The 27,730-nt window shown below is 39.4% G+C and overlaps 1 protein-coding gene, 1 long non-coding RNA gene and 2 pseudogenes across 2 annotated transcripts in view; 1 reads left to right on the top strand and 3 right to left on the bottom strand.

Moving 5' to 3' along the window:
* The window catches only part of LOC119912832 (GTPase IMAP family member 7-like), a 63,101-nt gene that overhangs the window by 14,049 nt on the left and 21,322 nt on the right, over positions 1-27,730 (top strand). The window lies entirely within an intron of this gene.
* On the bottom strand, positions 2,663-6,484 carry LOC119912840. The gene is made up of 6 exons (XR_005446282.1): positions 6,420-6,484; positions 6,185-6,279; positions 5,267-5,393; positions 4,940-5,074; positions 4,782-4,858; positions 2,663-2,774 (listed from the first exon to the last, which is right to left on the bottom strand). It is a non-coding gene; the product is annotated as an uncharacterized LOC119912840 (long non-coding RNA).
* On the bottom strand, positions 11,327-13,813 carry LOC119912830 (annotated as a pseudogene).
* LOC119912835 overlaps positions 21,997-27,730 on the bottom strand; it is a 101,775-nt pseudogene continuing 96,041 nt past the window's right edge.

Raw genomic sequence — 27,730 nt, 5'->3', positions numbered from 1 at the left:
GGAGATTGGTCGATATCGAACAGTTCCTCTCCAAATATGGTGTTAGCCAGGCTGCTTTTCCCAACTTCAGTTTTCCCAACAGGACAATTCTTCTGTTTGACCCTGAAAGAAAACAATATCCATCATAAAATATGTACATATGTCTGTTTCATATACAAGAAGACAGACATAAGTTCAATTATCTTATATTATTAAAATCTACAAAGGCCCACATATACCAGTAGATGAACTGTGTGCTGGCAAGGGGTTTAATGCTTTTTGGTGTCTAAATATTTGGCATATTATTAGGCCTACTGTGAGCCACACAGCTAAGCAACTGGGCTTTTCTGCTGTGAAATGGCAAAAGGTTAGGCCTTTTGAGTGATTATTGATGCTTTGATTAATAAATGTAAATAAATTATTGATTTGTTTGTGATGACAGTTTTGTTTAGTTTAAACGGCTAGCACGTATAGGCATTGTCCACTGTGCTCCAGGTGCTGGGTTTATGATAGGAAAGCAGCCTCTCTGTGTTCTGGGACGTCCTGATTTACAGATTAAGCACTATTAGGTTTTGTGAACTTGTCTGCAGTCTTTAATGAGTGTAAATTGAAAATCAGCACTGTTTTAAACTTCCTTATGTGGGTACTGTTAAAGTTAGTTAACCGTATACATCTTCTCGGTTCTCTGTTTCAGTTTAAGACGCAACTATTTGTCGAGGCAGTGAAGTCATATATGACCCAAAAGAAATGCCTGTTTTCCATAGATGAAAATACAAATTTGTTTTGGTGTGGTGAGAGATGATCAAAATGATGTTGAGAGGGAGGAGAAGGAGAGAGAGCAGGAGAATCGGCACAGAGAGAGAGAGAAAGAAATAACCAGGTGAAAAAGTGACAGGAAGTCAAGACCACATAGTTATAATGCCAAATTAGCTACTATTCTGCACATTTACTGCAGAGGACTCCACATTAGCCCACTAGGCGGAGTATTGATATAGCCTACTTTATTTAGGTGATATATACTCTGTTTCTTCATTTATTATCAGATAAGGCTATATATCTTTCTCTAGCTGCATACAATATGTGTGTGATTGTCAGAACAAAGAGGGAGAGGATAGAGAGAAAGAGGACAGAGAGTGAGAACAGGAATCGACCCTGTGATGTAAAAGCATGCCACTGTCAAAAACCTCAACCATCTCATACAGACCCGGGCTTTCAGAGAGAAAGCTCTTGCAGGACAAAACACAACGGCTTCATTAGGCTTGAGAAAGAAGGTTTTAAGTTTGAGAGCACAAAACAACAACAAGATCTGTGACATCTTAGTCTAGCACCTGTGTACTGTAACAGTAATATTATTTAGCCTAAAACAAAACAGCGCAGGCTAATGAACCGTCCCATTACGCTATTTAAATTTCTTCATCTTGCAACTTAATGTGCAGAGTCCCATCCAGATAAAAAAAAAATAGCTCAACTAAAGAATATTAACTTACCGTCCATGTTGTCAGAAGTAAAGTAGTTAATTGAGGATTAGTCAGTGACAAGACTGAGTGTAGCCTACAGTATGTTAATATCTTCCTGTGTCCTCCCCCGAGTTTTGCCACACTTTCACTTCCTCATTGCACAATCCAGTAGCCTTTTCCCGAAACTACACTCGCCACGTCCGAGACGGAGTAAACTCTGGTCGGAGTCACCCTCACAGCCAAATCCAGCTCCCTAACCCGCTGAGGGTTTAGATACAGCGACAACTTTCAGACGAACTACCGTCTCTCCCCTGTATAAATAGGATCTGACGTTACCGCTGCACTCACTGCTATAATACGTGTATCAAATAAACAACAGTGGCATTAAGATTCAAGACTGATGTTGAGGTAAAAGACCGCGGTGAAGTTAGTTTTAAGTTGGATATTCGACAGACATTCACCCAGGATCCAGTGACGGCTTTTTAGTCAGTTCACCCACTGACGGTTGTATAAGTGCGGTTAGCTCACCTCTGATGGCTCGCTTTTAACTAGCTTAGGGACCATCAATAAATTACAATTGTGAAAACAGTGTTATGGGAGAATCATAATTTTTTTCAATAGCTTCCAAGTCATGTGAAGCAGAGACTTCAAACCAATGCCGAATTGTAGTACTACACTAGGCAAATGAGACACACCCCTTCATATTTTATTTGAGTGCATTTTTATTTTATATTAATATTTATTCATAATTTATTGAAAAAGTGCTGTTTTTTTCAATAGCTTCCAAGTCATGTGACGCAGGGACTTCAAACCAATGCCGAATTGTAGTACTACACTAGGCAAATGAGACACACCCCTTCATATTTTATTTGAGTACATTTTATATTTTATATTAATATTTATTCATAATTTATTGAAAAAGTTGTTTTTTCAATAGCTTCCAAGTCATGTGACGCAGAGACTTCAAAGCAATGCCGAATTGTTGTACTACACTAGGCAAATGAGACACACCCCTTCATATTTTATTTGAGTAATTTTATATTTTATATTAATATTATTATATTTTTTTCTTCAATAGATTCCATTTCAAATGATTCAGGGACTCAAAACCAATGCCGAATTGTACTACTACCCGTTACACATATTACACACCTCTTGTACAACTGCAGTTGTACCACACAGAGTCATTTTCTTCCACAGCATTGAGCAGATTTCAAAGAAAACACTTTATTTACACAACGGACATTCCCAGTTTCCTTTCTTTGCCTCTTCATATTGTGTGCTGTCCATTTCCACACACTGAGCATGGAACCACCGTTCACAGCCATCACACTGGACCTGTGGAATTGATAAAAATCTTTCGTAACATATTTATATATACAGTGGGGGAAAAAAGTATTTGACCCCTTGCTGATTTTGCAGGTTTGCCCACTTACAAAGAATGCAACAATCTACAATTTTAATCATATGTAGATTCTAACAGTGAAAGACAGAATCCCAAAGAAAATTCCAGAAAATCACATCATATGAATTTATAAAAATTGATAACCATCTGATGAGGAAAAACAAGTATATGACCCCCTACCAAACAGCAAGTATTCTGGCTCCTACAAGCCAGTTAGTCTTTCTTTAAGACACAGCCCCAATCCCAACCAATTATCTACATCAAATACACCTGCCTCACCTCGTTACCTGTATAAAAGACACCTGTCAACACCCAAACAACCAGCATCCAACATCACCACCATGGGCAAGACCAAAGAGCTTTCTACGGACATCAGGGACAAGATTGTTGATCTGCACAAGGCTGGGATGGGCTACAAGAGAATCGGAAAGCAACTTGGAGAGAAGAGATCAACTGTCGGTGCAGTTATCAGGAAATGGAAGAAGCACCACACCACCGCCAACCTCCCTCGGTCTGGGCCTCCACACAAGATCTCGCCTCGTGGGGTGTCCCTGATCATGCGAACGGTGAGGAATCATCCCAAAACCACAAGGGGGGAACTGATGAATCAACTGAAGGCAGCTGGGACCACAGTTACAAAAGAAACGGTTGGTAACACACTACGCCGTCATGGATTGAAATCCTGCAGCGCACGCAAGGTCCCCCTGCTCAAGAAGAAACATGTACAGGCCCGCATGAAGTTCGCCATTCACCACCTGGACGACTCAGAAGAGGCCTGGAAGAAGGTGATGTGGTCAGATGAGACCAAAATAGAACTTTTTGGCCTCAACTCAACTCGTCGTGTTTGGAGGGCAAAGAACACCGAGTACAACCCAAAGAACACCATCCCCACCGTCAAGCATGGTGGTGGCAACATCATGCTTTGAGGGTGCTTTTCATCCAAGGGGACGGGACAACTCCATCGTATTGAGGGGAGGATGGACGGGGCCATGTATCGTGGAATTCTGGACCAACATCTCCTTCCCTCAGTGAGAGAGCTGAAGATGGGTCGAGGATGGGTGTTTCAGCACGACAACGACCCTAAGCACACCGCCAAAGCAACAAAAGAGTGGCTGAAGAAGAAGCACATCAAGGTTCTGGAGTGGCCTAGCCAGTCTCCAGACCTGAATCCAATTGAAAATCTTTGGAGGGAGCTTAAAATTCGAGTTGCCGACAACCTCGGAACCTGAATGATTTGGAGGCTGTCTGCAGGGAGGAGTGGGCCAACATCCCTGCCGAAATGTGCACAAACCTTGTCACCAACTATAAAAACCGTTTGACATCTGTGCTGGCCAATAATGGCTTTTCTACAAAATATTAACATGCTGTTTGTCCAGGGGGTCAAATACTTGTTTTTCCTCATCAGATGGTTATCAATTTTAATAAATTCATATGATGTGATTTTCTGGAATTTTCTTTGGGATTCTGTCTTTCACTGTTAGAATGTACATATGATTAAAATTATAGATCGTTGCATTCTTTGTAAGTGGGCAAACCTGCAAAATCAGCAAGGGGTCAAATACTTTTTTCCCCCACTGTATATATTTATTTCAATGTCTGTTGCTTAGAGGTAGAGTGGTTGTCCACTACATGGAAGATATATGCCCCCTCTGTATTTGCTCAGAAGGCTGTGCCATTGTTGTGTGAGTGTGTGTGAACGAGTATTAGTTTCTTTCTCATCAGCAGTTGGCACCTTGCATGTATTTCTCTGCCATCGTTGTATGAATGTGTGTGTGAATGGGTGACTGTTTTTATTTAGTGTAAAGTGCTTTGAGTGGTTTATTACAAACCAAGGTGTGTATACACATTGATTTGACCTTTGTGTTAGTTGACTTTTCCTCAGCCATACTCAAGTAGGTCTACATCACAATTAAACATGATATCGCTGCTTCACAACTCACCCAGTCTGTAATGGGGGGTCCAGATCCCGGAGGCCTTAAGGCTGCACACATAGCACAACACGAGTGCTCATCAAAGACTGAAAAAATAATTACAATATATTATTTATTTAATTAAAGTATATTGTAGGTATACTGTACGCATGATTTACAGCATGTACCTGATGCTTCTAGGAGTTGGAGAGCTAGATCTCTCCTCTCCCTTGTAATGTGCGTTTTTGATGTTTCAAATTTAACATCTGGCATCAGAGGGAAGGCCTCCATCACAGCGTTTGCCATCTAGCCACACAACACTCCTGTTACAGAGGGTGTTTCTTCTTCATTGGATAATAATACAACAGATACAACTAACATGGGAGGTACATTATAGAGGACAATCACCCATGACAAGAATGCTTCACAAAAATACTGTAGAAACAGATTTGGTTCACATAAAATTGTTTTAAACATAAAAATCAAATGGTCCAAACAAAATCTCCTTAGCTTACCTAAACAACAATCACACCACAGCTGCTTCCGTCTTTTTGAACTGGGTGGCACATAACTCCCCCTTTCCACTTTACATCCACCCAGTCTGTTTTGCTGTGGCATGTCCTTCTCATCCTGAAGTATTCCCTGAATAAGTAAACGTTAATACACTTTAAACAGATACAGTGTGTAGGTCAAAAGATAATATCCACTCACAGACATTTGGTACCACAAGTGAATAACCAATGTTTGTATTCATCTCATCATTGCAAATGCTTGAGGGACGGGGAGAGGTCAGTCATAAATATTAGGCTACTTTATATAAGTAATAAATTAATTTCTAAAGGAAGCTTAAGACCTCTACATTCCCATGCCAAATTCTTGTCAACTTTAATAGAGAAGACATAGAAAGCATCCTGACTGGAAACCTCACCACCTGGCATGGGATGTGCACGGCCCAGGACAGAAGGGCTCCGCAGTGGGTGATTATAACCGCTAAGAAGATCATTGGTACCCATCTACTGAGCATCAGTGATATTGGTGAGGTGAGGTGCCTACAGAGCCCCAAGTACACTAAAGGACAGTACCCACCCAGTCTGCAGCCTGTTCACCCTGCTGCCTTCTGGGAAGAGATATACAAGTCTCTGCTGTCATACCACCAGATTGCAGGCCAGCGTTTTCCCCAGACTGTTAGACTTTTAAATTCTAATTCAAATTCATCCTCAGCACTGCTCCATGCAAAATATTTCACTATTTTATGAGTGTTCTGTACTGAATAACGTGAGGGTGTTGGATTTAATTAAACCCTATTGTGATATAACAATTAAATCTACCTTGTACACTTCAACACCAACTTGTTATTATTGCAGGTTTCAAAACTCACCTTAGACATATTTGTAATCAATTCTTTTAAAAAAAAAGCTTAAATGTTGATTTACTGTATTCTTTTAGCAGCCCGTTTAGAGTCCTCCAACTCAGATGACATGGGGGCTGGATCCATCAGGAATACTGTACTGGTTTTAGCATTAATGTACTGTCACAGAAAAAAAGGAAATGTATCTTAGTCACAAATACTTTTCATTTCATTGCTATTCAAAAGTGAAATGGTGTACATTCAGAGACAAATAATACAAAATAATAAAATAACAAATCAATAACAACAGAGTTACAAACCAGAAAGTTCCAGTGGTTGTTGATGACAAGCACTAATGACAGAACAGCTTCATAGTTCTCAAAGTTTACCTACAATTGTATGAAATACAAAATGATGACAAACATACAGACTTCTAATGACAAATCCATAGTTATCCACTGACAAATGTGTTTTCATGCCCTTTCTTTTTATATTTAGGGACTTCTTTAGAGAACTGTTGGCAAGGATATCCAATAGAAAGACATTTACTTTCAACCAAAAGATTAATGAGGGGATTTTTCCTGGTGGGCACACTTTGAACGAGGAACAAGGATAAAGTAATGCATTATCTCAATTTTGTAATTGTTTGTAATGAAGACTTGTTGATTCTAAGCCCATGTTTTACTGTATGTAGAAAATGAATGTAAACTTCCATTTCCCAACCCCACCACACAACATCACCGCGCACAAACAAAACAAACCATACAAAACACATACAGCATATTAGCTTTGGTAAACTGTGACGGGGTAGCTCAGTTCTGTCACCGAACAGTATCCCACCTGCAGTGTAATGACTCATCAAGTAGATGGTGTCCACCACACTGAATGTATGAGCAGCAACATGAAACAGGGCCTCAATAACCTGGCATAAACAACATAATAGCCAATTATTACACATTCCCAAATTTGTGAAACTTTTCTTTCCTAGTTTCGGAACATTCCTTGTTATAATTCCTAAAATGTAAATACAATAAATCCTACTTTGCAGAGTGATTCTTTATATACTTAAAATACGCTGTCACGTACCTCCCCTGTCAACCACTGGGGTGGTCGAAGTGTGCGTAGCTCACTGTGGTGGATAAGGATGTTGCGCCCCTTAATCTGTGAAGGGACCAATGCAACGACCACCTCTGTGTCCCTCTTTTTCCACAGTAAGGTTAACTGCAAGTCAGGATTAACAGGAAATCAATACATGCTGGTTACTATTGACAGTCTGGGTATTGAAAGAAAAAAACTTTTAATTAATTTTGAACAACATTTAGAATTGGCCATTTTTCTGTTTTACCATGTAGTGTTTTTCTTCTTCTATTTATACCATGTTATATAGAGTATTCACAAGCTGGCCTAGTAGCTGTACCTTTACAACAATGTTCCCATTTATTGGGAAATGTATGTCCAGAAAATAAATTTACATGATAAATCATATGGATCGCTTTTTTGAAACACAGACCAAAATTCATATTATACTATATTGCTTCATGTCCTTTCTCCTGCACATTTCCCCAGTCAAGCCTATACCATACTTATTTTTTTGGTAAAATATTTATTATTTCAAATATATTTACCTTTTTGTCTTTATCTGGTTGATCCTGATCCACTTTTTTCCCTCTTCTCTTTACTTTTGCAGCATGTGGGCTCTTGGGCTTTGACAGGGTTTTGGGTGGATTGAAGTACTTTGACTTGGACCTGGAGTGACCAACAGAGCTGTCCTGCTTGTTCCATTGTTCTTCATGGTCATCATCTGGCCTGCTAGAACTTTCAAAGTTCTTATCGAAAATCTGAATTGGCAAATTATGTTGCCCAATGTGCTCTATATATCTTCCTTGGATTGAGGCAAACATTTTGGAAATGAACTCAGGTCTCAGGTACCTTTTCTTTAAAAGGATGGAGTGTTTGACCAAACCAAACCAGAGCTCAACATGACAGTTGGTATCCCTAGTTTTGGCACTTCCATCTGTTTTACAGGTTGTGATTTTTCCATGCCGTGACAGATCCCCGAGCAACAAACCACTCCACAACGGTAAGATCCCCATGTAGTTTTTTAACAGCACATCGATGACACCCGGACAGTGGTAATGGTTTTTAATGCCAACTGCATCATCTGACAGGATGTCACACTCAGCTTGCTCCCGTCTGACTTGAAAAGCACGTGTGAAAGGTGATTTTCCAAAAATACTGTCAGCAGGTTTCTCACTTGGTCTTTCCTCCTCTCCAATGACATGTCCACTTTCTTCCAGCTTCATGTCCTGGGTTTGCAAAACACACTTGTTGAGGTACATTTTGCTCTGCTTTACCGAATGAGTGTACTTCTCTGCATCAAAAAGCACACACATGTGATAAAAAACTTCATGGGCCACCTGCATACTTAGTAGTATATTAATTAATAGTTGAGGAGGTAAGCAAAACTGAATGCGGCAAACTCATGTATGCCTCTGTCTCCTGTTTTTTTGCCAAATGCTTGGGATACAGCCTTCATGATATGGGCAGAGCACAAATGCAGCACAGTGAAGTGGGGAATAGGTTCACTTTGTCCAGAAACTATATCAAATGCTCTGGCAAGGTACACTGAAATATTCTCCTTGTTGAAGGAGATGAGCACACTGTTAATCAGAGCCGAGCTGTAATCTGTCTCAACTAGTACTATTTGTCTTTTTGTTGTGTGAGACTACTTCCTTGTGAATCCATGACAGGTAAGGGAGGCTTGTCTTTGCCCATGCCTGGCAAAACGAGAGCATAATATAACACTCGTTTATTTTGATCCAGGATTTTCTGAACCACGTCACCTGTAGCATCAAGGTAGAGGGTGATAGGTGTTGGTCTTCTTAGGTGTTCAGCAAGAATCTTTATTCCAGTTTCTGTGTGTAAATGTACAGCAAAAGGACTTATTTGTAGGTGCTGAAGATAGCCTTTTGATGATGCATGACTGCTGCTCTCTGCAATTACTTTTTGAGTCAGCATGAGTTCAAGCATCATGTCGTTATGGAGCCTAGCACTCTTCCTCACTTCAGAGGATATTTTTTTCAAAACATCCTTCGTGAGGCTTCTAGTTATGTTCCCAGCCATGATCTCTTCAACAGGTGTCTTTTTCAGCATACAGTAATAATAATTACTGACACCATTGGTAAGAGCTTTGGCAATCTTTCCTCTTCGCAGGTATTTTGCTGGTCTAGATCGTGTTTGATTTTTATGGTGTGTTACTTCCCCATTGCGCTTCACTTTAAAGGAAATATTTTTATCCTTTGATTTTGGTTTGTTTTTCTTGGAAAAAACGTAGACAGCCTTGCATCCATCAAATGTACAATGAGCTGAGGCATGGAAAAATGAGGAATTCTTTTTTACGGCTATCGCTTGTCTTGACATGCTGATATTTAAAAGCAAGTGTACAGCATGGATTTTTTTCAGAAATGCACGATAAAATGTATCGGTCCATGGGGGAATGAGTTTTGTAACCCCATGTTTAGGTTTAATTTTGTTCCACTGTTTCTTGTTATCCCAATTTTAAACACTTTTGGGCCTGCTTTGCACTTTCTGTAGTCAGTTTGCTCAAAGTGATCATCTGTTTTAGTTCTCAGTTTTCCCTTTCCTTTCCCACTTTTACTTTTAGGAAGGACTTTTTCATTTGTCTGGCCTAAAGTCTTCTTATATGCATCTATGTCCTCTTCTTGACTCTCTGTGTCAGGCTGCAGCTGTGTGGTACACGTTTTGCTCTCATCAGGTGTACTGTCCCTGTCTTCTTCACCTGTTGGTATCTGTTCTATGTTTACATTGCTAAGCTCTTCTCCATTGTCCGTGTCTTTATCTGGTTTGTCATTTACTCTGCTCTCTTGTCTGTAGAGCTTTGCTCCTTGTCTCCTTTCTCTTAACCTTGTCATGTCTGTCTTTTTTAGCTGTCTCCTCAAGCCTTTCTCTCTCAGTGACTTCTCTTCCTAAACATAAAAATATCCCAAAAGTAATTAATCTAATTATATATTATTATAAATATGTCAAACCTAAAAAACAAATCACATTTTTAATTCAACCACAGTGAATAAATATAGGTTTAAAAAATAATGTCATTCTTGGTTATGATGGAGACTAACCCAATATTTTGACATTAAATAGCATTGAATTTGTGAATTTCTATTAATTCACAATTTCTTGTCTATTACTCCCTTTTTTTATTTCTATTAATTACATCCAAATTGCTTTAGTTTGATGTAGTCTAACCAAAAATTAAGCTAACATTACAAAACTTCTGGGGGCTCAACAACTTACCTGCATTAAGCCCCTCTGTCCGGACTGCTTGTCTGTCTTCAAACCATATGACTTTCAACCACTTTAGATGATCTTTGTTGTTGTTTTTAAACAGAGTAAGTGTGACTGAGCTCCACTGTTCAGGTGTAATATTTACCTCATTAAAACCATGAAAAATGAAAGACCTGATTATAACATCTCTACCTCCAGCTTTTTGCCAGAGATCTGTACTCCGCTGCCTCTGGCCTTTTTTGAAACGGCCCATGTTGTTTTTAAATAGCAAACTCCTTTTCCATGTTGTCTATTTTTCTACATTGTCTTCTACCTCGTTCTTCTTCTTTGCAAATTATATGAGATTGTCATTCAAGTACAGGTGCATTATCGCCACCTACTGCTCCTTGGGATATTAGTCAACCTGAATCATTGTACAGGCCTGCCTCAAATTGTTGAAATTTTGTTTTCTTTGTTCTTCAAAAATTTCCTGGCAATAAACAAACAATTGCATATCTCACAAATCTCCGCAAAAAAATTTGCCCATAAAATGCTAATAATATTAATATAAAATAGAATATGCACTCAAATCAAACATAAAGGGGTGTGTCTCATTTGCCTAGTGTAGTACTACAATTCGGCATTGATTTGAAGTCCCTGTGTCACATGAATTGGATGCTATTGAAAAAAAAGTCATTATTTTCCATAAATTATGAATAAATATTAATATAAATTCGAATATGCTCTCAAATAAAATATGAAGTGGTGTGTCTCATTTGCCTAGTGTAGTACTACAATTTGGCATTGGTTTGAAGTCTCTGCGTAACATGACTTGGACGCTATTGAAAAAAAGTACATTTCTGTGCAAAGTTTGTCATCACTTAATGTGTCTCCCTCCTTCATCTCTTTTCTTCTCAGGTAGAGACAAACACTAGTCTGGCAGTGAAGGCAAGGTCAGTTTATTGTTTGTAATGATTAAGGGATGCTGTTTAGCCATGCTAGCAGAAATACTCTTTTACACGGAAAAATCATGCATTAAAATTGTTACTTAAGCAAAAGTAGAGTGTATTAGCATTAAAATACTCTTTTTTTAATCAAAAGTAAAAGTACTCTAAATATGCAGAATGACAAATTTCAGAAAAAGGTAAATGATGGCATTTTAATTATTAATGCACCAATATGTAAATTTTAATATTGAAGCTACTAAAGATGAGGCAAATTTTAGCCAAATTATATCTTGTGAATGTCCCCATGGTGATCAATATAGTTTTACCTTAATCTATAATATTGGATCATACTTTTTAAATTACGTTTGGTATTGTTAATTTGGTTAATTTTAAAAGTACAATATTTGCCTCTGAAATGTAATGCAGTAGAAGTATAAAGTAGCAGAAAAGAGAAATACTCAACACAAACACAAACAGCTTAATAAGAAAAGATAGTTTAGACCAAGATTTTCTTTGAGAGTCACAGCCCATTATAGGTTTTAACTCTGTTTTGACTTTGGATAAAATATTTCTTCCATAACATCATTTGCTTCATCTAAAAATTGCAGGGCTCCACTCTTGACAGCACCTGCTGCTTTCAGTGCTGCTTCCAGTGGGGTGTCTGCTCCCTCAGCTGCATTATAGCCTTTAAAACCTCCTATCACTGCTCCCGCCACAGCAGATGCCCCTATAACAGCTGCTGCTGTTCCTCCTGCTGCTGTTGCTCCTGCTGTTGTTCCTCCTGCTGCTGTTGCTCCTGCTGTTGTTCCTCCTGCTGCTGTTGCTCTTCCTGCTGCTCCAAATTCTTCTGCAACAGTAGCTGCTGCTTTGGCCATAGATTGGATAACTGTAATTTTCTTTAAAACTATGACAACTAATCCAACCATCACTACCACACCGAATAAAGCTCCTAACAATGTACCTGTTGCAACACCTGCTAATCTGACCGAAAGCTTTGTGGATACTCTGCCCTCAGCCTGCTCTCTGATCACTTTCTCTGACTTGTCTCCTGGTAACAGTCGAATCTGCTTCTTCTCTCGTTGTATTTCTTCCTTCACTGCTTGTAGCATCTCATTGGTGTAGCAGCTCCCGTTGTTTTCCATCACCGTCTTGTCTATTGACTTAAGTAGCTCCTCGACCTGGAACCGGTTGCTCCTGTATTCATCCTTTGGGTTTTCGTTCCAGTAGTTATTATCAACGACGTGGCAACGGCCGCCGCACTTCTTCACCAGATCATTCATGAACTTATTCTTGCAGACAAAATCTTCAATTTTCTGTCCTTTACGGAGCTGGTCACCATGAGTAAAGACAACTGTTGCATATTTGAAAGCTTCTTCAGAAAAGTATTGGTTTATCATTTGTACTATAGCCTGCTCCTGCTCTGTGACTTTCTCCACTTTTAGCAAAATGAGAAAAGCATGAGGACCAGGAGCGCACTTTATGATACAGCTCACTATCTCAGACTTCAGCTCCTCCTCAGATCTATCAGTGTCAAAGAAACCAGGAGTGTCGATCAAAGTGATGCTTCTTCCTTTGACAGATCTGGTCTCTGCTTGACATTTTTTGTTCCAGAGTTGAGAGAATCATCGATCTTCACCAGTTCTTCACCAAATATGGTGTTAGCCAGGCTGCTTTTTCCAACTCCAGTTTTACCCAAAATGACAATTCTGCTGTTTGACTCTGAAAGAAAATAATGATTAATTTATACTATACATTTGTTTTTTGTTTGTTTTTGTAAAAATTACAAAAAATAAAATGAAAAAATCAGTGAAAAAAAAAGCAATTAATATGCTACTTAAAATAATATAGCGGCATTAGCATGATACACAAATGAAGAATGGTATCAAAACATAGACCATTAAAAAGCCCACATGTATTTTAATGATCAAGAACAGCTCAAATCATTTCTAACAGTAGCCTATCAATCACTGTTCAACAACATAAACTTATCTACTGCAGTAAAGAACACTGAGAATCATTTTGTAAACAGCTTTTAATAGGAATCATCTGGTTCATTTGGCCCTGATCCTGATCTCAGTCTGTTAAGTTCGGGTATCTGATACCAAGTCCAATCTAAATGTTGATTAAATGTTTATCTGACACATTAAAAATTCTACTGATTGTTGATTAGGTCTACAATAGTTAGGCTAGCCTACAGTATGTTTCAAATATCATTGTAAGAATCATTTCGGCAAAATATGTGTTTACCGAAAATACGTTTTAGATTATTAATAAATAGCCCTACAGTGAGCAGTGTTAGGCCAAGTGAAAGACATAGCTTTAACTTACCATCCATGTTGTTAAAAGAGAGATCTGTGAAGAGTAAACACTGATAGGATTTATCAGACAACCGTCCTGTGTGTGTTTTCTCCTGTGCTCTGAATATAGAGTGTATATAAAAAGGCTCTGATGCAGGTTTTATTTCTAACTTTACTTTCACTTGCTGTTGGAACTGTGGGGGCAGTGTTTGAAGTGGGCTAGGCTATTCATAGATCTAAGAAATAGGATCTGCTCAGGTCAACAGCCTTTAATAAGAGATCATCACTATTCACATAAGCCTACATAATACAAAAGAAGAAGATCTATTGGCAGCCATCTAATTGTAACGCCTCTGCACTATAAAACATGATTTAAGATTTAATTCTGCATCTTGCAACTTGATGTGTAGGCTAGTGTTCCGTAAGGAAATTCACTGATAGTCCATGTTATTGTGGCAGGTCAAGGGTTTTTCTCCCTCCCGCCACTATATGGCACGGCACTGTTGCCCTGACAACCGGATGCCGCTGCCATGGCCTATAAGTAGAGGTGAGGATGCACCTGTGTCGGTCTCTCTCTTACCTGGGTTGGGCGTCTCACTGTTGGCGACGGTGGTCCGGCGTTGTGGTGTGCTGATGCGAGTGCTGTCATGGCCTGTAGCGCAACAGTTTAGCTGATGGTTAACAGCCCTAAACCTGTGGAGTCGCCTGGTCAGCGTTTTGTATGTGCATGCGTCATTTCTTTTGGTCCGTGTGGTAAGTGTGCTGTCTGCTTGCGTGCCAAGGAACTGTCTGCTGTGTGCGCTTAGTGCATCGCGGTTAAACATAATGCTCCCTTGATTGTTTTAGAGCGAATCGTTTGCTGTGCGGGCTGTCTCGCTCTGGCCTGTGGGCTGATTTTGTATTTGCATTTTAAATAGTATATTGTATTTTAAATCGTTTGGCCCATATTTCTATTTTATTCAATAATGGCATGCCTTCGTAACTGGTATAAGTAGTTGGTATTTGTTTTGTTTTTTGTTAAAGTATTTTTGGTTTGGTTGTCTTTAATTAGTATTTTGTTAATAAAATTATTTGTTTAAATGTGAAACACTCTCTGCCCTGGCCTTATTTCAGGTGAACCTGGGGTGAAATTCCCCAGGTGACGTTGTTGGCAACTTATTCAAATTATTATTTATTTAAATATAGAATCACACCCTCATCGTGTCACATTATCAAAAGTGAAAGAACTGAGGAGTGATAAGACTGCCAGAGTGACAATGTTTCTTGTATCTGATCTGAGTTGAAACATCAGTTTCACTTCCCAACTGCACAATGTAAAGTAGTATTAGCAGAATATCTTACTACATGATGTAGCCTACGGATCAGAAAGAGAGAGTAGATCAAAGCACAGTTGGTTGTCTTAGCCTGCTTGCTTTTCAATATAGGAGTAGCTTTCAGAGCTAATTCTACTTCCACCCAGTGTAGCAGTTTGAGAGAGAGAGAGAGGGGGGGGGGGGGGGGGATGTAAAACAGAGTCCCTCCCTGGAGTCCAGCGCTGACAGCTCGAAAAATGCATGGACTGCTTGATCCAGGATGTTAATAAGCAGGTCTCTGTAAAGATTTGAGCACAGCAGTCTCTGATTTTCGTTTCTTGACCAACCTGAGTCCCATTTTGTCCAGACCAGAGCTTAAAGAGCAGCCTTAGGTCCAAGCTGGGCCAATATAGCTCTGATCCTGCTCTCTTTCCTCTCCTCTTGGCGATCACAGCTACGCTGTTGGCGCTACCATTGCCATAGCATAACTCACCCCTAAGTTAATATAAAATAAATAAAATGGTCTCTCTCCATAGTTATCACCCAAGGAGTGCTTTAAGTAGGTGGTAGCTGGAGCAGGCCCTGTGCACTCTCTGCTTTGGGGAGAAAAGCTGCTCTATTGTTCAGGCTCCTTTTATATACACTTGAGGCCATAGTATAGCGATAGTAGCAATAGTATCTTGGCACTGGAGACCTTTATAGTATCTTGAGGCCACGAGGTAATTATAATACATTTTTTTGACTAAATGGGACTAGGGGGGCTCTGTAGACTTCAGTCTTCATTGTTACTATAGATTTATCTCTGAGTAAGGATTATGTCTCAGGTAAATACTGTATAAGTGTCCAAAGTGCTTTACATCAACCGAGAATAAACACAGAATTCAATAAAAGATAAGAAAGGACATGAAGCCTAGAAAACAGTAAGCCAGATAAGGTTGCCTAAAAATTTTATATAATATTATATCAAATTATTAATAGCCATTCTAAATAAATAAGTTTTAAGTTTTGATTTAACTGAACTACATCCGTTATAGTACAAATGTTAGGGGAGAGCTTGTTCCAGACTTTTGGGGCAGCAACAGCAAAGGCCCGATCACCCCATTGTTTGTACCTCGACCTCGACTTTTAAATCCGAAGACTGCAACAGACGATTTTGCCCACCCAAAGTTAAAATCTCGGACATGTACTCTGAGGCTAGGCCATTTAAGGCTTTGAAAACAAACAATAAAATCAATTACAAAACGCACTGGAAGCCAGTGTAAATAGAACGAGAGTGATGTTTGCACTTCTAGATGTATTTCTTAAAAAGCGAGCAGCAGCATTTTGCACAAGTTGAAGAGATGGATGTTTGACTTAGACCAACATAAAGAGCGTTGCAATAATCTAGCCTTGAACTAATAAAGGCATGAATAGCCTTTTCTAGATCGTGCCTATTAAAAAAGGCTTAACTTTAGCCAGGAGACAAAGTTGGAAGAAGCTTGTTCTGACAACCAATCTGCTTGTCAAATTTCATGCTGTAATCGAAGTCTTTCCTACCCTAAAGATGACAGCACCAACAATTCTGTCTCTTTGAAACCTCACATTCAGCAATTGGTGAAAAAATTTAAGTTGAAACTGGGTTTTTATTTTAGAAACAAGTCTTGTTTTTCCTTTGAGACCAAAAGGAGACTTGTTGATGCCACTGTTACGACTGTGGTGATGTTATATTCATGCATGCATCCATTCAAAGCCCGAAACTGTTGGATACTGTTCACCATTCAAGAAAGGAAGGCTGTGACATCACTGAGCACGGATCAAAACATCACTATCCTACCTGTTGACAAAGGAAGCTGCACGGTAGTACTTAACACAGCTGACTACCAGAACAAAGTCAACACACTACTAATGGACACAAACACATATGAGACACTGAGACGAGACCCAACCAGCGGATACAAGAAAAAGGCCATAGAATGTCTACAACAGTTACAGAAGGACAACACCATCACCCGTGAACAATATTACCGCTTGTATCCTGGAGAAGCCATTCCATGCATTTATGGACTACCCAAGATACACAAAGAAGGAGCCCCACTCAGGCCGATTATCAGCAGCATCAATTCGGTCACCTACAACATTGCCAAACACATTTCCACCATCTTAGCTCCCTTGGTGGGAAACACGCCTCACCACATCCAAAACTCCATTGACTTTGTAAACAAAGTTCGAGGACTGAAACTGGACACAGATGGAACCATGGTATCCTATGACGTGACTTCTTTGTTCACCTGCGTCCCCACCATAGAGGCAGTAGACCCAGGTCAAGAAGCCGTCATTGAACAGGGGAGGGGGTCTACGCCACCACTTATCCTCCACTTACAATGCTGTCCTTTCATCACTTCCCAGGAAACTCAACAAACGTAACCTATTGGCCTCAGGTGAAGATACCAACGATGGTCGTTCAGTATCTTCTTAAATTTTGCTATGTCTGTGATGATGGGTGAAATTGCCCCTGTATCCACCATCAGACCTGTTGCCTTGACACATCTGGAATGCATACTCCTTGCCGCTCACCTCTTCAGAAACTTCGTCTCGCCTCTGTTTCCTTCTGCAGGTTGTGTCCCGATGTGTGTTGCTTTTACACTGACTGCACCACTACTTGTGTTGACATTCTCTGGCCTTGTGTCCTCTCAGGCCACATCTGAAGCATATGATGTCACTTGAACTTGCCAAAGCTGCGCCCGCATCTTCGTGACGTTGTCAGCTGATGCTACGGCCCGCATCCCCTCTGTGTCCTCATAGCTCCGTAGATTCGTTTTGAATTTGGCAAAATCTACCGCCTTCTCACTTGGTGTGACATGTATAGCAAACGGTTTGAATGAGTCTGGCAGGTCCTTCAAAATCATGGCTACTAACAGCCCATCCCTTAATATCTCGACAGCATTTCTCAATACTGTAATTACGGTCTCTGCTCTTATAACATATTCAGTCACACACTGCTCACGCAGCTCAACTTTTGGAGTGGAGTCAGTTCAGGTTACAGGCTAATTACATGTGTCTTACCTTTGTCCGCATAATAGTCTCTTAGAATCTTTAGAGCTTTCCCACACGCTGTATGTCGTGACTTTTCGCTTGGTGGCAACACTTTTGACAACCATCTCTAGGTGATCCTGGGCCCATAACCACAACAGTAAGATTGTTCGATTCTGGCGTGCACACCCAGTGCTAATCTATGAATAATGATGGAGTAATAAAACATGGTGGGGCATCAGCGCTCGTGGTGGAACTCTCCCTCTGGACATGTCACATGTCAATCTCAGCACATCTTATTGGTTGTTGGCATTGCTCATCATACAAGACCTGTGTTAACACATTGAGAGCACATTTGTTTCTATTATGTCAACATTCCCATTTACAGTCTCTTGAAAGTCAGTATTCTTCAACTCCTCAACATTAATGACCCGAAGACCACAAGACCACAATGTAGGTTACCAAGTGCAAAACAGACATGGGCTCCTACTCTGGAAATGCCCCTTCATGTCTAAATTTTGAGACTGGGGAGAAACTGTATTCTGTTACAGTACAAAAAAAAGACGTAATCAGATTACAGGTAGGGCCTACATTTTGTAATATCGGGGATTACTCATAGGGTTTCCATGGAACAGAAAACGCAGTGCAATTTGCCTCTGTATATGTTTTTAATAAACGGTCTATGTGTACATGTTTCTGTTAAGACACAAAGCTAGGGAGGGACATGCTGCAGGTGCTGATTGGCGTTTACAGTCACCAGTAGTGCCGAATGTGTGTTTACGCCAGGTTTACGCTCCCACCCTGTCATGAAGACTCTGTGTGGACCAGTTCCAGCTCTCAGTGAGTAAACACGGCACCTGGACCGGGACGGAGCACAGCCTCCGAGAACAGCAGAGGCCAGTTTGACCACTGTGAATACAGATGGTAGAGGTTGTTCATGCCGTGTACACTGGGATGCTGCTGAGTGAGGTGTTGTTGGCCGCTCGCCTCACTCCGGTTCCCAATTAGGCGCCCCACCCTGCAATCATTCCCTGCTGCCCACCCAAACGGCCTGAAAACTTCCAGTGCTTGAGTAAAGGTGTAACAAACACTCCCCAGGTACTCTGAGCTCTCAGTACAGGCAGAGCTAATCTGACCAGTGGTTGCACAGCTAACTGAGCTATTAACAGCAGTTAGCTGTTAACTAACTTCAGCCACAAGTAAAGCCATCTGTCCATCAGGAAACTCTGTGAATCACAGAGACATCAGAGAGAACACTAGAATATATAATATTTCTCCTTCATATTTGATCCAGTTTCACCCAATCTGTGAAAAATGTGTTTTGTCCAGTAATCAGTAGGGCCCGCCCCAGAAACACTATGCTTCATCAGCATTAGGCCTATATTGAGAAATCTTTTCAGTAAGTGCAGAATGAGTCATCAACATTTTAAAATGCTTTTCTAAATGGCTTAAATATCATCAAGAATACCTATAAAACACATTTTTTTTTGTCATTGATGTGCCAGATACTGCCATAATGATGACATCAAATAAAACACATTTAAACATGCATTATGATTTCATGGTGATGGAAGCTGTTGTATTTCTCTAGAAATACACTAGTAATAACAAGTAATTAGTAATTATATATTATAATGTAATTTATATTATTACATTTTTAAAGTCAGCAGCATTAGGCCTATATTGAGAAATCGGCATTAACGGCATTTCCGACGATGGTATGTAATACTTATTTCGTCCACTTGGGGGAGCTCAGGTTACATGAGGAAAGCTTAGATTAATCCGAACAATCTTTCCTTAGGAACTGGGGAATTTAGTTATTCAGCCTTAAATTCAAGCCAGCAATTAATAGAGTATAGTATGACATTTCTTTATCATAATTTCTAAAGGAATTGTGTGAGAAAGTATTGTGAACAAGCATTGGTTACACATAAGATGAAGTGTGAGTGTCCTTAATCTTGCTGAAAATAAAAACACTGAAAAAGTAACTTATTTAGATTCTTTTCAGCACTAATATCAACAACAGATAGCAACAACATGGTAACATAACTACTCAAATAGAGGCAAACGTAATCAAGTAACTAAAAGATTTAATTAAATAGTTAATCCTTTTGAGTCTTGGGAGAAAGGGGAGTTCTGATCTGAGCTGTTCTCTGGTTAGTTTCTTTGTCATTTTAACAATTCAGGCACCGAGAGACTTATCTCGGCTGTTGCCAAAGGTGGCCAGTTTTGCGATCAACTGCTCATGAATAGCACTTAGAGAAAGTGACCTCTCCACCCCCTTTCTTTTGTTGAGGTCTCTTCAGCCGTCTGTAGAGGGTTGATAATTAACCCCCCTGCTCCTCTCTGGAAGAGGAATTTGGAGTAGCTCCAAAATTATTTAATATAAAATGCACCAATCCACACTGTTGTCCACCACACTTCTCATGTTTGGCAGGAAAACACTGTGGAGTCGGTCCAGGTTGCAGCTCTGTTACAATGAAACCGCTTCCGGGTGCACTGAAATTATTTTATACACACTCAGATACACAGACACACACATGCACACAGACACGTAGCCTGTGTCCCACTGTGTTTGAAGGTGGGAAAGGGTTAGAGCGTGGAACCTTTCACTGTATATGTGCCCGTTTTCAGTGTCTGTGCACACATTGTTGGTGCTTGTGTGTCTGTGTGTATTTCAGTGGTTTCACCCTAAATGGCCTCTTATAGGATGCTGCATAGCCATGGTAAAAGGCAAGGTAGAAACGCTCAGCTCTTGTACTTTGTGTAGCAAAACCACTGTGTAGATATACTCAGATACAGGTAAAAATAATTAATCCAATACCATGTCTGCTGCACAAATTATAAAAGCAGTCCTTCCAACATCAGTCCTTGCATACACGAAGAACCAGCCAGAGATCAATATAATTGAATATTTAAACTATAAAATTAAACTGCACATAATTATTATTAGGTAATTATTTTTATCAGTTTTTTTTTATAATTTGACTGTTAAGCAACTAAAGATAATATATAATAAAAGTAATGTGGTGAAATACAATATTTTCCTCTGAACTGTAGTGGAGTAGAAGTATAAAGTGGCATAAAATGGAAATACTCAATCACAGTACAAGTACCTCAATATTGTTACTCTCCCCCACTGGCTCAAAGGATGGTAAAGTTAGTATTTCCCAATACACCATTCATAAAGTTATAATCTTACCAAGTAAAAACTTTTTATTTGTCTAATAAAATCTTTTAATTCATGAATTGTTCATATTAGTGATACATTGTAATTTACAAAGAACCACAGCCATTTTTTTCCTCGCCCCGAATACACACCTGGCCAATCACAGCGCAGTATAGGACTCGTTCTAACTGAACACTTTCATGGATGCACTCCATTCACTCTAATGCAAAAGGAATCGTTTTCTAGCTTTCTTCTGCCTTATTTTTCCAAAATATGGTCAAATGCTGTTCCTGGGGCACTTTTAACAGTTACTGTCGCTACCCAGAGAGGTTGAAAGGAGCAGTACGATTAATTCTCTTTTGTTGTGTGTTATAGCCTAAATTCTTATCATTAATTATTAGAGCGATGGTGTTCTACATTGTCATCATTTAAAGTGTTATTTTATAGTATAAAGTTAAGATCACAGTGTTAAAACTCTATAGCTCTGAGTTTATCTGCTCCTTTTTTTAACTGCCCAGGCTCAGCAGTAGCGTGTGTGTGTGTGTGTGTGTGTGTGTGTAAGCAATCATGTGTGCTTTGGGAGCAGAGTGAAGGAGCACAGTAACACAGCACCAAGACACCAGCTAAGGAAGCAGATTTTGTGAAAATTGTGTTACAAATCATACATCAATATATCCCATCACAGTAAGAATGCCCTGTCTCTAGCACACAGCACAAAAGACACCAGCTTATTCCACTAAGTCAGGTTATGGTTAAAATAGCATGATCAGCAGAGGCATGCCTAGGACACAGAGAGGGGGAGCAGTGCAGACAAAAAACAGACATTAGTCAAGAAACAGTCATCAGTGATATCTTTAATTATTTATAATCTTTTTACTTAGATGTACCTTGTCTTACTTATAAGTGGTGAACTGTAGTCATGAACACAGAATTGACACCATCCTCTGACCTGTAGGGATGTTGTACGGGTTTATCTATCCTTTGTTGGTGTAAACTCTTTGCACCGATCTCTGACCATCTCCGGTGAAACTTTTTATTCTAATTGTTATTTATTTTTGTTGATAATAAAAATATTGGTAAAAGTTCAAGCTTTCTCATCTGGCCCAAGTCTTGAATTTTTTACACAACATTACTTTCCAAAACCTAAAATAAATCCAGATAATGTGATGTTAGTTAGCTAACACAAGCTAACACTCTGCTTTTTAACGATTGTAATAATGAATAGAAGCCTGCCCAGCTTTACAGGTTGGTGTACAGTGTTGATCCTTAATATCGCTGTCTTTTGTCTGCAGTGGTTCACTTGTAGGCCTACTGTGTGATCGGTAGGCATAGCTTCTATCTTTTATTTTTGTCACGTCTGTTTGAGTCAATTTGAGTCAGCCCGAATACAACAAATGTATAATACAACTGTGCGAAACTGTCTGCCTCTTTCTAAGATCCAACAAATTTGTCAATATTTCTCCAGGGAGTGCAGTAATAGACAGTGGCAGCGCTGACAGTTTGTCAGACTTCACAACAGTAACTAAGGTGGGCGTGGCTTAATGAAGAGTCAATTGTGCTTTTTTCTTGACAGCAACTACTGCCCTCTTTGCTGCTTCCTTGGCTACAAGATATCCTTGAAAACCTCCCATCACTACTCCTGAAACCAATCCCAATAAACCCAGTGGCATACCCAAAAAAGCTCCTAACAACACACCTGTTCCAATACCTACAAATTTGGCCACAACCTCAATGACTGCTTTATTCTCAGCCAGCTCTCTGATCTCTTCCTCTGACATGTTTTGTGATTCCAGTTAATCTGCTTCTCCTCCTGTTGTATTTGTTCCTCCACTGCTTGTAGCATCTCATTGGTGTAGCAGCTCCGTTGTTTTCCATCACTATCTTTTCTATTGTGTTAAGTAGCTCCTCCACCTGGAACCGGTTGCTCCTGTATTCATCCTTTGGGTTTTCGTTCCAGTATTATTATCAATGACGTGGCAACGGCCTCCGCACTTCTTCACCAGCTCACTCATGTACTCATTCTTCTGGACATGATCCTCAATTTTCTGTCCTTTACGGAGCTGGTCACCATGAGTAAAGAGAACTATTGCATATTTGAAAGCTTCTTCAGAAAAGTATTCGATTATTTTGTTGATGACAGCCTGCTCATGCTCTGTGACTTTCTCTAATTTAAGCAAAATGAGAAAAGCATGAGGACCAGGACGCACTTTACGATACAGCGCACTATCTCAGACTTCAGCTCCTCCTCAGATCTATCAGTGTCAAAGAAACCAGGAGTGTCGATCAAAGTGATGCTTCTTCCTTTGACAGATCTGGTCTCTGCTTGACATTTTCTTGTTCCAGAGTCGAGAGAATCATCGATCTCGAACAGTTCCTCTCCAAATATGGTGTTAGCCAGGCTGCTTTTTCCAACTCCAGTTTTTCCCAAGATGACAATTCTTCTGTTTAACGCTGAAAGAAAATATCATTCATTTATACTGTCATTTATTTGTGTTTTGTTTTCGTAAATAAATATACATAAAAGCTCAATTACAAAAGAATCTCATTGATCAAAAATCAAAATGAAAAATAAGTAGTTAGTAGGCTACTCAGAAAATATCTGCATTAGCATAATACACAAATTAATAATGGTATCAATACATAAAAAAATTATTTTAGTGAAATAACCTCAATTTGTGATACATAGTAAATATTTATACAGTAGCCTATCAATCGCTGTTCAACAATAAGCTAATCTATTGTGGTAAAGACCACTGAGGATCATTTGTAAACAGCTTTGAATAAGGATAGGGTTTGAGGCACGAGGGAGCCAGTGAGAGGAAAACACTTTTATGATACCATAAAGGGCGGAATTGCGATCTCTCCTTGAGCGATTTGTCGTTGTTGGCATATTTCAGGTTAAACTTTGTTGCTATGCTGCAGACATCTGGGTCAAGTAATGGGCTGCTGTGTGTGTGTGTGTGTGTGTGTGTGTGTGTGTGTGTGTGTGTGTGAAAGTGTTGAACAATGTAATGAGTAATTAAGTTATTGTTTCTCTCTCTGGGCATATTTATTTATCTCCGCCTGTACCGTTATATTAGAGACCCCCACGAAGCTCAGACTATAACATGTTCTTTTGGCCCTGATCCTTTAATGGTTGCTTATATTCACCTATATGTTGATAAGCCATAAAGTAGGCCTATAGGTTAAACTATAGGCCTACTAGAAATAATTGAAAAATCTAATTAGTTCAGTTTACAGGTGAGTTTAGTTTAGTTCAATAAGCTAACTAGTTCTCTGAGAGTGATCTGGTGTTTACCTATAAGGACCGGTGTGAGTACATGGTGCTCCAGTTGTGTTAAGTTAAGGAATTTTTAAGAAATCAGTGATGGTAATTGTCTGTTTAAATATAACAATAACTGTTAAGGAAAACGTTATATAATTCAGGAAACTCACAAACAGTACGGACCAATCTCTCGTCCGTGGATGCGCTGTGCGTTGCGTAAAAAGAAGCTCTGGCAGCGTGCGCATGAGACGAGCACAAGCGTGACTATTTCAACGGATCGCGCCCACTTGTGTCCGTCCGCACTTCCTGACCCATCACCTCATATTGAAAATAGCCTACTAGCCGCATCAATCACTTCCCGTCTGAAAAGGCCTTAAAGGTCTGTTACTGATTGTGATTAGGTCTACAATAGTTAGGCTAGCCTACAGCATGTGTCAAATATTATTGTAAGGATCATTTCGGCAAAACATGTGTTTACCTACATAATACAAAAGAAGAAGATCTATTGGCAGCCATCTAATTGTAACGCCTCTGCACTATAAAACATGATTTAAGATTTAATTCTGCATCTTGCAACTTGATGTGTAGGCTAGTGTTCCGTAAGGAAATTCACTTATAGTCCATGTTATCAAAAGTAAAGTGATGAATGCCAGAGTGACGATGTTTCTTGTATGTGATCTGAGTTGAGACATCAGTTTCACTTCCCAGCTGCACAGTAAAAGTAGTAGGCCCTATTATTAGAACGTCACTCTGTAGCCTACAGATCAGAAATATTACATCTCATATTTTCGGGTTCAATTACAGGCTAATCTACAGAAAAAAAACAGAAAAACATTTAACAGTTCTTTAGAAAATGTTGATTTATATCACATTTGCCAGAAAACATTAAATAATTTCTGAATAAATATCATTAGTAACAAAATATTGCAGTTTTGTCTGCAGACGCCCTGAGGGGTGGAAATAAGAAAAGGGGAAATGTATCCTGTGTACAGATTGCAATATCTAATCCTCCGACTGTTTGGCAACTACTGCTACTACTCAGCTACAGGAGAAACTCGCAATACAATAAATAAACAAATATTCCCCTCTGTCAAACAAGAAATAGGTTGTAAGTCTGAATGAAATGACTTCAACTGGTCCACTGGGCAATTTGGTTGACGAGAAGGGAAATATGGGAGCACATTTTTGACTTTGGGGCAAAAATAAAGCTGCCATCAGGGCACAGATCTGGTTACCTGCTTAAACCAGGGAAGGTTTACAGGAAGTGGCAGTTTGCCGACTTCAGCTTGAAGGAGTTTGAAAGTCCCTCAGTCTAAAACAGAACAGTTTGGTACTGGGGCCCTCTGGTGTCTAAAGTGTGATGGGTTTTAGTTCAAGTCAAGTCAGTTTTATTTATAAATCTCAAAATCGAACATCACAGATTGTAGAGCTTTATAGTCAGTCCAATATATGACAACCTCAAGCCCACTGAAACAGATATAACCTTTATTAATCAGGTAATCTCATCAAGATCAAGATCTCAACATAGCCAGACACAACACGAGCACATGCAGCATCAGAGACAATCACAGACGTCATAAAGATTCAAACGTTTAAAATCAACATTCAAGACAAATAAGTGTTCAAATCCTCAGTCAGTATTTTTTTGTCAGATATTCAATTTGTGCGCAAAGCCACCCAAGGTTTTATATTTTTTTTATTTCGATTCGTCATCACTCAGTGTGTCTTCCTCCTCTCTTTTCTTCTCACGTAGAGACAAACACTAGTCTGGCAGTTAAGGCCAGGTCAGTAAGTGTTAGATACTTGGCTGTTATTGCTTGTAATTATGAAGGGATGCTGTTTAGCCATGCTAGCAGAGGTGGAGGAAGTAATAAGTAGTGATAGCGAGATGAAGCTGCATGAAGCATTGAAGCTTTCCATCCAATTGGATATGGTGCTTCATTTTCTCTAGTGTGCCATCAAGTGGACAATAAATGTACAACAGGCAAAGTGATCATAATGGCACCACGGCTTTGGTGTCTGAAGCTTTGAATTGAATAAATTAATGAACAATGTTTGTGATGCCAATACATAATTGATTAAGTTATTAATAAGGTGTCTGTCTTTATGACACAATGAAGGGTCAAAAGGGAAAGTGGAAACAAGGGAGATGGTTATGATGACTTGGTTTGTGACTTTAGATAATACAGACAACATTTTATTCATCTGTATTTAAAAATATCTTTTCCACAGTGCTGGGCTTCGGTTTCTTTTTTGGAGATGATTTTACCTGCTTTAGAAATATATTATTAGGGTAATATAGTGTAAGAGCCCCCAGTTTAATTCTTACAAAAAACACAAAATGTCCAAAAATATTCTCAACCCTTTGTTGCTGCCACTAGTCTTACTCAGCTAAAATTTCCTGTTTCATTTATCACAATTTATTTGATCAAAGCAATTCTGCCATAAGTTGATCAAATATGTTAGTCATTTAAAGTAAGCTGTAGATAGCCTACAATCTAATTGTATTCAATTAAAATCAAATCAAAAGTCCACAAAATGTTGAGGAAGGTACATTTCGCTACTCCTTTCGAATCGCACGCCAAACCCGCGAACCATTTCCTGGATCAGTCACGTGGTACGACGTGGCTCACAAGGCTTCGAACGTCACCACATACGTCACCAAAACAAGCCTCGATACGTGCTTCACAAAATCATCCTGAATTACTGGACACCTGCTTCGAAGCCTCGATACGGACGGACACATCACTACCATTTCCCTTCTGCTCTTCCAGTGTGTTGACATCATTGGATTTTAACATGGGCCTAATCATAAGCTGAATTTGTTTTGTGGACACAATCATGTAAAATCCCACTTTTAGATCGTTCACGTTAAACTTGTGTCGCACATTTACTTACAGCTCACTATCTCACAGTTCAACCAGGAGATTTGGTTTCTGAAATGTGTGAGAAACCTCTGTTGGCTGCTCAAGCTGTGACCTGTGACCCGGTAGGTTTACAGGAAGTGGAAAGTTGGCAGCTTGAAGGAATTTGAAAGTAGGCTACATTTATAACTCCAATGTGTACACAGTTTGATATTGATGCCCTCTTGTGTCCAAACGGTGGTGAGTTTTAGTTCAAGTCAAGTCAATTTTATTTATACATTTCAGAACACATCACAGATTTGAAAGCTTTACAATCTGTATGATATATGACACCTTCTAGACCTCTGAAACAGATATGTAGGCCCTACATAACTTTTATTTAATAAGGTGATTTAACTGAGATGAAGATCTCAACATGGCCAGACATTTCAAGACCACAGCACCAGAGACAATCACAGACAATTTAAAGATTAAAAGTTAAAGTTTAAAATTGACAAGTGCTTG

This window comes from Micropterus salmoides, unplaced genomic scaffold (genome assembly GCF_014851395.1).
Source record: "Micropterus salmoides isolate LMB-PRFRI ecotype aquatic unplaced genomic scaffold, ASM1485139v1 Ms_hic_scaffold_2, whole genome shotgun sequence".
NCBI classification, from domain to species: Eukaryota; Metazoa; Chordata; class Actinopteri; order Centrarchiformes; family Centrarchidae; genus Micropterus; species Micropterus salmoides.
The sequence above is the reverse complement of the archived record's forward strand: the minus strand, read 5'-3'. Positions and strand labels throughout refer to the sequence as shown.